General features: G+C 41.8%; 1 protein-coding gene across 1 annotated transcript in view; it reads right to left on the bottom strand.

Moving 5' to 3' along the window:
- The window catches only part of FAM81A (family with sequence similarity 81 member A), an 85,596-nt gene that overhangs the window by 38,314 nt on the left and 32,666 nt on the right, over positions 1–14,616 (bottom strand). The gene's annotated exons all lie outside the window — the stretch shown is intronic.

Below are 14,616 nucleotides of genomic sequence, written 5' to 3'. Positions count from 1 at the left end.
AGCCTCCTGAGTAGCTGGTATTACAGGTGCCCGCCACCACACCTGGCTAATTTTTGTATTTTTAGTAGAGACAGTGTTTCACTATGTAGGCCAGGCTGGTCTTGAACTCTTGACTGCAAATGATCCACCCACCTCGGCCTCCTAAAGTACTGGGATTACAGGCGTGAGCCACTGCACTCGGCATCATTTTAACAATATTATGTATTTCAATCCATGAACATGGAATATCTTTCCATTTTTATGTGTCTTCAACTACTCACATCAGTGTTTTATAGTTTTCATTGCAGACATTTTTCACTTCTTTGGTTAATTCCTCAGTATGTATGTATGTATGTATGTATGTATGTATGTATGTATGTATTGAGACAGAGTCTTTCACTGTCACCCAGGCTGGAGAGCAGTGGTAAAATCTTGGCTTATTGCAACCTCCACCCTCAAGGCACAAGCAATCTTTCCACCTCAGCCTCCTGAGTATCTGAGACTACAGGCACACACCACCACACCCACCTATTTTTTTGTATTTTTGATAGAGATGGGGTTCACCATGTTACCCAGGCTGGTCTCAAACTCCTGAGCTCAGGCAATCTGCCCACCTTGGCCTCCTAAAGTGCTGGGATTACAGGCATAAGCCACAGCAAATGGCCAGTGTTTAATTTTATTTATAGCAACTGTAAATTAGATTACTTTCTTGATTTCTTCAGACTGTTTCCTGTTCTTATATACAAATGCTACTGATTTCTGTATGTTGATTTTGTATCCTGGAACTTTATTGAATTTATCAGTACTAATAGTTTTTGGTGGAGTCTTTAAGTCTTTCCCAAATATAAGATCGTATCATCTGCAAACAAGAATAATTTGACTTCTTCCTTTCCAATTGGGATGCTCTTTATTTCTTTCTCTTGTCTGATTGCTCTAGCTAGGACTTCTAATACTATGTTGAGTAACAGTGGTAAAAGTGGGCATCCTTGTCATGTTCCAGATCTTAAAGGCTTTCCATTCTTCCCCATTTAGTATGATACTGTGGGTCTGTCATATATGGCTTTTATTATCTTGAGATGTGTTCCTTGTATGCTTAGTTTTTTGTTTCTTCTCATGAAGAGATGTTGAATTTTATCACATGATTTTTCAGCATCAATTGAAATGGTCATATCCTTTTTGTCTTTCATTCTGTTGATATGATGTATCACATTGTTTGATTTGAACATGTTGAACCATCTTTGCATCCCTGGGATAAATCTTTTTGGTCATGATGAATGATATTTTTAACATGTTGAATTCAGTTTCCTAGTATTTTCTTGAGGGTTTTTGCATCAATGTTCAACAGGGATTTTGGCCTGTGGGTTTTTGTTTGTTTTAAATGCATCTTTGCCTAGTTTTGGTATCAGGACAATACTGGCCTTGTAGAATGAGTTTGGAAGTATTTCCTCCTCCTTTACTTTTCAGAATAGTTAGAGTATGATTGGTATTAATTGTTCTTTAAATGTTTGGTAAATTTTAGCAGTGAAGCCCAATTGGGTCCTGGGCGTTTCTTTGCTTGGAGACTTTTTATTATGGCTTCAATCTCATTACTTGCTACTATCTATTCAGATTTTGGATTTCTTCATTACTCAGTTGTGGTAGGTTGTATATGTCTAATAATTTATCCACTTCTTCTAGGTTTTCTAATGTTTTGGCATATAGTTGCTTATAGTAGCCTCCAATGATCCTTTGAATTTCTGTGATATCGGTTGTAATGTCTTCCTTTTCATCTCTGATTTTCTTTAGTTGGGTCTTTTCCGTTTTGTTTTTTTTTTTTTCTTAGCTAGTCTGGCTAAAGTTTGTCAATTCATTTATCTTTTTAAAAACCCAATTTTTTTGTTTCATTAATTTTTTGTATTGTTCTCATTTCATTTATTTCTGCTCTGATCTTCTTTATTCCCTTTCTTCTACTAACTTTGGGTTTGGTTTGCTCTTGCTTTTCTGATTCTTTAAGATATATCCTTAGATTGTTTATTTGAAGGTTTTCTTCTTCTTTGATGTAGGCGCTTATAAACTAACAAACAAGCAAAAAGAAAACTAATAAAAAGTAATAACTAGATAACTAATAAAAACTCTATACTTCATTTTCATATATATATACTCAGGAGTGCTACTAAATCTATACTTTAACATCACCACCACACTTTTCAACTTTTTGTTGTTTCTATTCATAGCTTATTGTACTGTTTGTGTCTAAAAACATTGTTATTATTTTTGATTGGTTCATCTTTTCATCTTTCTATTTAAGATAATGAATAGTTTACACACCACAATTACAGTATCATAATATTATGGGTTTTTCTGTGTACTTACTATTACCAGTGAGTTTTGTACCTGCAGTTGATTTCTCATTGCTCATTAACGTTCTTTTCTTGCATGTTGAAGAACTCCCTTTACCATTTCTTGTAGGACAGGCCAGGTGTTGATAAAATCCCTCAGCTTTTGTTTGTCTGGAAAAGTCTTTATTTCTCCTTCATCTTTAAGGGATATTTTCACCAGATACACTATGGTAGATTTTATGCTAAGTTTTTTTTCCTTCAGCACGTTATGTCATGCCACAAGTCTGCTGCCAAACATATTGGAGCTCCATTGTATGTTATTTGTTTCTCTTGTCTTGCTGCCTTTAGGATCCCTTCTTGATCCTTGACCTTTGGGAGTTTGGTTATTAAATGCCTTGAGCGAGTCGTCTTTGAGTTAAATCTACTTGGTGTTCTATAACCTTCTTGTGCCTGAATTTTGATTTCTTGTACTTGAATTTTGATATCTTTTGTTTTTGATATCTTTTATTTGGGAAGTTCTCTGTTATCCCTTTGAATAAACTTTCCACCATTGTCTCTCTCTGTCTCTCCCTCCTCTTAAAAACTAATAACTTTTATATTTGTCCTTTTGAAGCTACTTTCTAGAACTCGTAGGTGTGCATCATTCTTTTTTTTTATTCTTTTTTCTTTTGTCTACTCTGACTGTGTATTTTCAAATAGTCTGTCTTCAAGCTCACTATTTCTTTCTTCTGTTTGATCAGTTCTGCTAACAAACCGATGCATTCTTCAGTATGTCACCAGTATTTTTCAGCTCCAGAATTTCTTCTTCTTTTTAATTATTTCCATTTGGTTTTTTTGTTTGTTGTTGCTCATTTGTTTGTTTGTTTGTTTTCTGAGATGGAGTTTTGCCCTTGTTGTCCAGGCTGGAATGCAGTGGTACTCTCTGCTCACTACAACCTCTGCCTCCTGGGTTCAAGCAATTCTCCTGCCTCAGCCTCCTGAGTAGGTGGGATTACAAGTGCCTGCCAACACACCCGGCTAATTTTTTGCATTTTTAGTTGAGACAGAGTTTCATCATGGTGGCCAGGCTGGTCTCAAACTCCTGACTTCAGTTGATTCACCCACCTTGGCTTCCCAAAATGCTGGGATTACAAGTATCAGCCACTGCACCCAGCCAATTATTTCAATTTCTTTGTTAAATTTATCTGATAGGATTCTGCATTCCTTCTCTGTGTTATCTTGAATTTCTTTGAGTTTCCTCAAAACAGCTATTTTGAATTCTCTGTCTAAAAGGTCACAGACCTCTGTCTCTCTAGGATTGACTTCTGGTGTCTGTTTACTTGGTGAGGTCATGTTTTCCTAGATGGTCTTGATGCCTGTGGATGTTCATCATTGTTTGTACCCATCCTTCTTGGGAAGGCTTTCCAGATATTCAAAGGGACTTGTGTGTTAAACAATCTAAATTTTCGGTCACTGCAGCCAATTCTGCATTAGGTGGTACTCCAAGCCCAATAACACTCGGTTCTTGCATGCTTGCAGAAGTACTGCCTTGTGGCCTCGGATAAAATCCAGATTTCTCTGGATTACCAGGCAGAGACTCTTATTCTCTTCCCTTACTTTCTCCCAAACAAGAAAAGTCTTTCTTTCTCTGTGCTGAGCTGCCTAAAGTTGGGAAGTGGGACACAAGCACCTCAGTGGCCACCACCACTGAGACTGTGATGGGTCTGACTTGAAGCCAGCACAGCACTGGATCTTACTCAAGGCCTGGTGTATTCACTCTCTGGCCACCCCTATGTTCACCCAAAGCCCTAGGGCTCTACAATCAGCAAGTAGTGAAGCCAGCCAGTCTTGTGTCTCTCCCCTAAGGGCAGCGAGTTCCCCCAGGCTCTAGGCAGGTCCAGAGACGCTGTCCAGGAGCCTGGGCCTAGAATCAGAAACCTTAGAAATCTACCTGGTACCCTGTGGATGAACTAGTGCCAAAACCACCAAAGTCCTTGCCACTCTTCCTCCCTCTCCTCAGGCTGAGGAGTCTCCCTGTGTCCACCACTGTTTACTTAAGGCCCAAGGGGTCTTCCATCAGCTTGTGGTGAATCCTGTCAGGCCTGGGACTCACCCTTCAGGGCAGTGGGCCCTGCCTTTAGCCCAGGGTACATCTTGAGATCCAAGAGCCCAAGAGCCAGGGCCTGGAGTCAGGGACCCCAAGAGCCTGTTTGGTGCTCTTCTCCACTACAGCCAGGCTGGTACCTAAGCTAAAGACAAACTCCCTTTACTTTCCTCTGCTCTTCTCAAGCAGAAGGAGTCTCTCCTCACGGCCACCACAGCTGTGAATGTTTTGGGGCACCCCAAAGGCCAGTGTGTCTCAGCGTCTTATCCAAGGCCATGGCATACTATCTGGTTATCATTGCTGGTTGGCAGCCCTGCATTCCAAAACAATGTCCCATAAACACAGCACTCTCCCTCCCCCAAACACACAGATTCTCTCTCCTGGCCATGTGGTCTGCTGCTGGCGGATGCGGGAGGGGTGGTATTGGTGAGTCAAGACTGTCTTTCCTATCCTCTTCAGTGCCTCTTTCAGTGACATGATGTTAAAACCAGGCTCCCTGCTTTTTGGTTCTTATGAAGGTGCTTCTTTTTTTGAGACAGGGTCTCACGCTGTCACCCAGGCTGGAATGCAATGGCTTGATCTCAGCTCACTGCAACCTCTGTCTTTCGGGTTCAAGTGATTCTCCTGCCTCAGCCTCCCAAGTAGCTGGGATTACAGGCACCAGCCACAAGGCCCAGGTAATTGAAGGTGCTTTTTGTTGTAGATAGTTGTTAAATTTGGTGTTCATGTTGGGAGGATGACTGATGGAGGTTTCTATTCTGCCATCTTCCTCTGCCCTCCTGTCCATCTACTGACTTACAGAAATTTAAGTTCAAGAAGAAATTTTATGTGACACTGGGATCTCCTTAAATGTAGGAATTATTTTTTATTCAAAGCTTACCTGTTTTCTATTTCATCTGCACCTGTTTTAAGGGCAGTGCTTATTCTTCCTCCTTGTGGCTGCAGGGCCCCATTAGACCTGATATGACTTTCCACTCCCTACTCACTGGAATGCCTTAAGTAGGGGGTCCTGAGAGTAGTGGAAGGTGCCCATGGGCTGGTGGTGCAGCCAGTGGGAAGCACAGGGCCCGTCTCCAGGTGATGTATCACAAGGATGCCGCTTTACATCCTATCCACTCAGCTCCCCTAGCCCAGAGGCAAGAGGAACCAGCTCACCCCCACAACTCCTCCACCCCTCCATGGGGCAGGAGAGTGACTCAGTCACAGGGTACAAAGTAGTGAGTCTGGACCCTCCTCCTAAGACTCCTAACCATGGGATCCTGCAGGCTCCCCAGGCCTTCCTGACTGCCTATCCCAATGGATTGGGAACAGAGTGGAGGCAGGCACACTAAACCACCACCCTCTCTTACCTTCTGCACCAACCCAAGGGTTTGAGATTACATTCCTGGGTATCTGCTTGTTACTATTTATTTCTAGAAATTTTGATGCTTTCTGATGTACTGACAATTTGCAGTCCATTTACAAATGAACAGTAAAGCCCAAGTAGAGATGTAATTATGGGACAGGCACGATGGCTCATGTCTGTAATCACAGCACTTTGGGAGGCTGAGGCAGGCGGATCACAAGGTCAGGAGATCGAGATCATCTTGGCCAACATAGTGAAACCTATCTCTACTAAAAATACAAAAATTAGCTGGGTGTGATGGCGCACACCTGTAGTCCCAGCTACTCGGAGGCCGAGGCAAGAGAATTACTTGAACACAGGAGGCAGAGGTTGCAGCAAGCAGAGATTTTGCCACTACTTTCCTGTCTGGGTGTCCGGGAGAGACGTTGTCTCAAGAAAAAAAGAGAGACGGAATTATGCTTACATAAGTAGTTTTTGTGCTCCATCTTCTCAACCATTTTTTCTTCTCTTTTTTTGAAGTATAACATACATAAAGAAAAGTACATGTGTGTATGTTTTTCAGGATTTTCAAACTTCTTAGTAAAAAAAAGAAATTAGGAATGTAAATATTCTGTATTTCCTTATTGGAAACGTACTTGAGGCATTGACAGTAAAACAAATAATAATAATAAAAAATAAAAAAATTCACCAGAAAGAATTTGGAATTGTGAGACCTATCTATTATTTCTGTAGTTTCCAGCTTTTTCTCAATGAACCTGCTCTATGAAGAGGAATGCAAACTACTTACAATCACCTATGAATGGCAAAATGTGAGTCATCTGAACACATTCTTGCAAGGCAACTTCACATCTGACTAATGTGGTTCTGGCGCTCTCCCACTGATGAGAAGGCGCTGGCAAGCTCCCTGGTGCACTCTCTCTTAATAGGAAGTAACACCTATTAGTTAGAGTCAATAAAAAGTAACACTTACTCTTTTTGTATGTAACGGTGCAAACCTTTGCCTATAATAAGGCATGAGGCCAGTGGTTCTCAAACATCTTTGAGTATATAAATCTCACCTAGATGGCTTATCACGCACAAAAACTCTTTAACGTCATCCCCAGAAAACCAAAGCTAGAGAACAGGTCCAGGAATATGGTGGTTCATGAGTCACAGACTACTCCAGGTGTAACACTGTATTACACACTACAGAGCCGGGCGCGGTGGCTCACACCTGTAATCCCAGTACTTTGGGAGGTCAAGGCAGGCGGATCACCTTGAGATCAAGAGTTCGAAATCAGACTGGCCAACATGGTGAAACCCCATCTCTACCAAAATTACAAAAATTAGCCAGGTGTGGTGGCGGGCACCTGTAATCCCAGATACTCAGGAGGCTGCAGCAGAAGAATCACTTGAACCCGGGAAGCAGAGGTTGCAGTGAGCCGAGTTCGCACCATTGCACTCCATTCTGAGCAACAGTAGCAAAACTTCATCTAAAAAAGGAAAACAAAACAGACACTACAGAAATGACAAAGGCTATAACCAATCTTATTTCATTTGAGTTGTTTTTCAATCACTAAGCAGAAAATGGAAAGCAATTAACAAAACTGGAGTTTAAGAAAACACACTTTTTTCTGGATACAGAGTTTCACTCTTGTTGCCCAGGCTGGAGTTCAATGGCGCCATCTTGGCTCACCACAACCTCTGCCTTCCAGGGTTCGAGCAATTCTCCTGCGTCAGCCTCCTGAGTAGCTGGGATTACAGGCATGCACCACCACTCCCAGCCAAGTTTTTGTATTTTAAGTAGAGACGGGGTTTTTTCATGTTGGTAAGGCTTGTCTCAAACTCACGAGCTCAGGTGATCCACCTGCCTCAGCCTCCCAAAGTGCTAGGATAACAGGCACGAGCCACCACACCCACCCAAAACACACATTATTTAAAAGATTCAATCTTTCTAGTGAGCAAAGAAACAAGAAGTACAAATCATACTACAACAACGTCCCTCTCTGGTGTGGGATGTTGACAGTGGGAAGAGGCTATGCATGTGTGTGGGCAGAGAGTACACTTTCTGCTCAATTTTGCTGTGAACCAAAAAATGCTCTAAAAAAAAAGTCTATGTTTTAAAACCTCAAAAATAGCATTTTCACTTATTAAAGAAGCAAATACTTTAAATTTATAATTCTAAAAAGTGTATCAAAAATCAAAAAGGTTTCAGCATCTTCTGCTTACCTAAAAAATAGAAATAAAAAAAGGCAGAGCTGGCCCTTCCCAACACAACTTTTCTGGAGAGCAATGCCACAAAATATATATTCATAATGTTCATGACCTTTGACCCAGTAACTCTAGTTCTTGGAATTATATTAAAGGAAATAATAAGAAAAACGTATGCACAAAGATGTCTTCACAGTGTGATACACATGTCAAGTATTTTACAAGGCAGATTATTATGTAAATGCTAAGGGGTTCACGAAGCGTTTTTAGCGGCAAGGGAAAATGTGCACAATTTAATATTAAGCAAAAAGGAAGTGTAGAAAATAAATGTACAGCATGAGTCCAGCTGTGTGTTAAGATGCATACAAAACAACTAGAATGTGAGTATTTCGCTTATCTCTAGGGTGGGATTATGGTTTATTCTTTTTTGTGTGTGTATTTCCCACAATGGGCATACATTACTTTTATAGCAAGAAAAAAGAACTGTGCTTTAAAAAAAATGCTTAGAAACAAACAAACAAAAGCCCATTTAACTCTCCAAATTCTTATGCAGATGAATAAGGTATTGTATTTGAAGTACTCTGGGCTGGGTGCGGTGGCTCACTCCTGTAATCCCAGCAGTCTGGGAGGCTGAGGCAGGAGGATTGCTTGAGCCCAGGAGTTTGAGGCTAGCCTGGGCAACATGGTAAAACTACATCTCTACACAATTTTTTTTTTAAATTAGCCAAGACTTGTGGTGCACACCTCTGGTCCTAGCTACTCAGGGAGCTGAGGCAAGAGGATCACTCGGACCCAGGAGGCAGAGGCTGCAGTGAGCCATGTTCCCGCCACTGCACTCCAGCCTGAGTGACAGAGCAAGACTCAAAAAATAAATGAATAAGAATTTAAGAAAGAAGTGCTTTGAAGAATACAGAAAAGACTTCTACCTGACCTTAACAAAGTGTTCATGTTACTAGAAAGTAATAAGAAAACAGAAGGTGTTCAAGAGCTTATTGTGTAAAGAAATTCTAGGCCAGGCATGGTGGCTCATGCCTGTAAATCCCAACACTTCAGGAGGCCAAAGCGGGCTGATCACAAAGTGAGGAGTTTGAGACCAGCCTGACCAACATGGTGAAACCCCGTCTCTACTAAAAATACAAAAATCAGCTGAGCATGGTGGTATGTGCCTGTAATCCCAGCTACTCAGGAGGCTAAGGCAGGAGAATTGCTTGAATGTGGGAGGCAGAGGTTGTAGTGAGGCAAGATCATGCCACTGCATTCCAGCCTGGACAACAGAGCAAGACTCTCTCAAAAAAAAGAAAAAGAAAGAAAGAAAAGAAAAGAGAAAGGAAGGAAGGAAGGAGAAAGAAAGAAGAAAAAAAGAAAGGAAGGAAGGAAGGAAGGAAGGAAGAGAGAAAGAAAGAAAGAAAGAAAAAATGAAAGAAAAAATTCTAGAATGAAAACATAGAAAAGTAATTCCTCTGTAAAGTCAATAATGTTCCCGTATTTGTCACTTTGGAACAATACATCATCACGATGCATTTATTTTTTAAAAGACTCTATCCTTATATATGGCATTAATTCTCCATTCTTTTCAATTCAATTCAAGGAACTTGGCACACCTACTGTGTGCTGAGCACCAGGCATACCTTCAGGGAGCTCAGCTGCAGCAAGAAAAACTAAAGGATGATAAGTGCATTGTCCAGGTCCACCCAATAAACATGCCTCACACAAGCACGGAGCAGAAGCTGGCCACCTTGAAAAAGCGATGTCCCAAGTCCTCATTTATTTTGTCAAAGATATGGCCTATCTTTAAAAAATCTCCCTTTCCAAGACAGCTTGGAATAGGGACTTCTGTGGGAACCTCAATGTGCTGTATAATGGTGTTTACGCAAAGGTGATGACAACCAACCCCTGGGACACCTAAGCACCCCTGACAGGCCAGCGTTGCCAGGAACAACCAGGAAAGAAACAGCTCTCCACTTTCCTCCTTCTCCAACTCTTCCTAGATTGGGAAGGATTTGGAAATGAGGAAATGTAATTTCAAATCACCTAGAGAAAGGCCCACCTACCGCAGAGCAGAGAATTATAAGGTAATATTCTCCTGTGGGGCTTTTTACCACAGTTCCAGCCTTATATGTCAAATTGCCTTCTTGGCATTACCAACATTTGATGGAAATTTCTCCCTCCAATATGCAGGAAGTCCTGTCAGCACTATCTCCAAAATCAATCCAGGATCCATCCATTTCTCTCCATCTCCACTGTGCCATGCCTCTCCCTGAACTTTGAGGTAGCCCCCTAATTTGTTTCCCTGCTTCAATTCTTGCTCCCCTAAAATCCTTCTCCACGAGGTAGCCAGCGTGATCTTTTTCAAACATAAATCAGTCTATAGCCACAAGAGGCAAGGGCCTTTATCTGCGTTTTATTCGCTAATGCAGCCCCAGCACCAAGAATGTGAATAGATTATTGAAATTCCTTGGCTGAACACTAAATAATGGCTTCCCATGTCCAAACTCCAAACTTCTTATCACAGCCTTCAAGTCTCATGAGCTGCCCTTCCCCCAGCTAACAACACTCCAGCCACTGGTCCTCTTTCTGCTCCTTAAATGTGTCATGCCTCTTCCTGCTTATAGCGTTGGGACCTGCACTTCCCTCGCTCTAGAGTGGTCTCCCTGGGTATCTCCTCCCTCAACACTACCCCCTTGGCTTGGCTGGCCCCATATGTTATGCCAGTCTTAGTTCATATGTCACCTTACTCCCTTACCATTCTTTCTTTTCTTTTTCTTTTTTTTTTTGCGATAGAGTCTTGCTCTGTCACCCAGGCTGGAGTGCAGTGATACAATCTCAGCTCACTGCAACCTCTGCCTCCCGGGTTCCAGCAATTCTCCTGCCTCAGCCTCCTGAGTAGCTGAGATTACAGGTGCATGCGCCACCATGCCCAGCTAATTTTTGTATTTTTAAATAGAGATAGGGTTTCACTATGTTAGTCAGGTTGTTCTAGAACTCCTGACCTCGTGATCCACCCATCTCGGCCTCCCAAAGTGCTGAGATTATAGGCATGAGTCACAGTGCTGCAATCTCTGCCTCCTGGGTTCGAGTGATTCTCCTGCCTCATTCTCCCGAGTAGCTGGGACTAACCGGCGTGCACCACCACACCCAGCTAATTTTTGTTTTTTAGTAGAGACATGGTTTCACAATATAGGTCAGGTTGGTCTTGAACTCCTGACCATATGATCCACCCGCCTTGGCTTCCCAAAGTGCTGGGATTATAAGGGTGAGCTACCACGTCCGGCCACCATCCTTTCTAAGACAGCCCCGCAGTCACTCTCCATCACATTCTTTCATCAGAGCAGTTGACATCAGCTAACATCACCTTGGTTACTTAGCAGTGACTGCTCTACAACCCACTAGAATGTGCAGGAGGACTAAGATCAGAGGCCTTGTGTGCTTGGGCCATTACTGCAGCCCCAGTGCCTCTAACAATGCCTAGGTATTAGTGGGTAGCTGAGTGACATATCAATTAATTTAGCTCCATGTTCTAGGATCTCATCTTCAGAGTTGAAGGCTTAGAGATATCTCTAGCGGTCCATCCTGTCTTTGGTTTAAGCTGTTATCAGTCCTTTAACATTTGAGATGTTATCAATCTCTGATGCCCAGACACAGGACTCAGATAAGCTAAAATATACTGGAGACAGAGCAGACACCAGAACACTAATTAATTAATTTACACTGGAAAACCTCTGTCAACCGAACTGAACAAATATTCAAATTCCATTCAATTCAGTGTCTTCTCCCCCAGAATCAAGTCACACGACAAGCCAAATCTAATGGGTAGAATGAAAACAAAATGAATTTGGATGATAATCACCAAAGTCCCTCCACTGATATACCTGTTTCAGTAGAACCAGATCACAGAGCTGCAGGCTGAAATTCCCTTCTTAAGTAAAATGCATGAAATCCAGCAGCCAAAACTCTCCCCTCATTGGCAGTACTGGAAGCACACCGAACCAAGGTCCTGTATGTCAGGCCAACTACATGTTAACATCACTGTCAACGTCTCTGCTTTGCCATGTTAATAAAGCCCAATGCTGCAGTCATCACTCAAGTTCAGAAACTCCAGTAATTCATTTGCAAATTATTAAACTAGCAAACTATGTGTGATATATTCAATTAGATGAGGGCTTGATACAGTTTCCCATAACCCAACTAGGTCAAAGCCAACATTCCAAGCCAGAAGGACATTATGAAGTTGAGCACATGGGAACTAGAAGTAGGTCTGCAGACTCTAACCAGGCAGGTAGCAGAACCCACTGCATGATTTCCAAAGGCCAGAGACACAGTTAAAGCTATAAAAAGACATGGGGGTCCAAGCTACTTTCCCCAGCCATCAAATTGGCATGGAAGAGAAAGCTTACCACCAATAAATGTGCATGGACTACTCACCAGGGCTCAGTTTCCAGAGATTGATAATGACTTAAACACAGTATGGATAATCCAGACATGTATAATTAATAGTTGACTCTATTACTTCCTCTAAATTTATAATGATGGTGATAATTTGTGGAAAGTTTCTGAGGAATAAATAATTGATAAGCTTCTCCACAAGGCAAACTGCTAACAGAGACTGTGGATGGAGACATATTAAAACAATAAATTATTCCATTAAACATTTATCAAGCACTTACTGTGTACTAGCATACCTCAAGCACTTACTGTATACTGGTATACCAGAGTCATCTGTTTTGACATTGGAATCTGCTGAAAGAATATGAGCAATAATTACAGGGTCCTGGAAGGGGCAAGGAGACCCAGAGCCTTTGATTATGAAACATTTATTGAGCTCCTACTATGTCTTAGGTGCTAAAAATAGAAACATTAAGACTCCGTTCTAGCTCTTGAGGATCACATAGGATAATGGTTTCACAATATAGTTTACTTTTTTTCTGAACTGTGTTCAGAACCACATAATAGAAAATCATAAAGACAGCCAGGCACAGTGGCTCACACCTATAATAATTCCAGCACTTTGGGAGGCTGAGGTGGGCGGATAGCCTGAGGTTGGGAGTTCAAGACCAGCCTGACCAACATGGAGAAACCCTGTCTCTACCAAAAATAGAAAATTACCCGGGCATGGTGGCTCATGCCTGTAATCTCAGCTACTCTGGAGGCTGAGGCAGGAAAATTGCTTGAACCTGGGAGGTGGAGGTTGCGGTGAGCAGAGATCGTGCCATTGCACTCCACCCTGAGCAACAAGAGCAAAACTACGTTTCAAAAAAAAAAAAAAGAAAGAAAAGAAAATCATAATTTGACTAGTTCTATCAGGGTCCAAGAGTAAGCTTCACATCTTAAGAAGGGCTTCACCATTACTTTTGTAATATAAAATCACCTGCAGGGATGATTCTCACAAATCAAATAAACCAGTAAAATTTTACCGAGTGAACTGAAAAACAGCTATAAAACAGCAATAATAATAATAAAAATCCAGACAATTTACAGAAGATATCCATCAAGAATCTATAAATAAAAAATATACCTTTCATATCATTGAAATACAATTTAAATATCTTAAAAAGCAATTTAAATATCTGCTTTCAAACTGATACTACAAGTATATTGGGGTTTGTTTTTGTTTTTGTTTGAGTTGGAATTTTAACTTTGCCTCCCAGGCTGGAGGGCAGTGGCGCAATCTCACCTCACTGTAACCTCCGCCTCCTAGGTTCAAGTGATTCTCCTGCCTCAGCCTCCCTAGTAGCGGAGATTGTAGTGTCCACAACCACACCTGGCTAATTTTTGTGTTTAAAAACACACAAAACAATCACCATTTTGGCCAGGCTGGTCTCGAACTCCCGACCTGGTGATCTGCAAACCTCAGCCTCCCAAAGTGCTGGGATTATAGGTATGAGTCACCACTCCCAGCCAAGTATCCGTTTTATTTTATACCAACTCTCCAATTTTTATTTTTATTTATTTATTTATTTATTTATTTTTGAGACGGAGTCTTTCTCTGTTGCCCAGGCTGCAGTCCAGTGTCATGATCCCAGGTCACTGCAACCTCTGCCTCCCAGGTTCAAGCAATTCTCCTACCTCAGCCTCCCAAGTAGCTGGGACTACAGGCACGTGCCCCCATGCCCAACTAATTTTGTATTTTTAGTGGAGATGAGTTTTCACCATGTTGGCCAGGTCTCTTACTCCTGACCTCAAGTGATCCACCCACTTCAGCCTCCCAAAGTGCTGGGATTATGGTGCCTGGCCCCAATTTTTATATTACTTACTAATATAATATATTACTTACTAATACTAAAAGATTTAAAATTTTTACCCTACATCATTACGGACTGAATGTTTGTGTCCTCCAAAAATTCATATATTGGCCAAGGGTGGTAGCTCATGCCAGTAATCCCAGCACTTTGGGAGACCAAGGAGGGAGGATCACTTGAGCCCAGGAGGGTGAGCCATGATCACACCACTGCATTCCAGCCAGAGTGACAGAGCAAGATCCAGCCTACAAAAAAAAATTGTATGTTAAAACCCTAACCCTTCATGAGATGGTATTAGGAGGCAGGGCCCATGGGAGGTGATTAGATCATGCGAGTAGAATCTTCATGAATGAGATTAGTACCCTTAAAGGAAGAGCTTGCTTCTGCTCTCTGCTCTCCACCCAGTAAGGATACAAAAAGACAACCATCTACAATTCAGAAAGCAGGGTCTCATCAGACACTGGA

The sequence above is a fragment of the Cebus imitator genome, unplaced genomic scaffold, assembly GCF_001604975.1.
Source record: "Cebus imitator isolate Cc_AM_T3 unplaced genomic scaffold, Cebus_imitator-1.0 Scaffold74, whole genome shotgun sequence".
Lineage (NCBI taxonomy): Eukaryota > Metazoa > Chordata > Mammalia > Primates > Cebidae > Cebus > Cebus imitator.
This window is presented reverse-complemented; position numbering and strand designations above follow the sequence as displayed.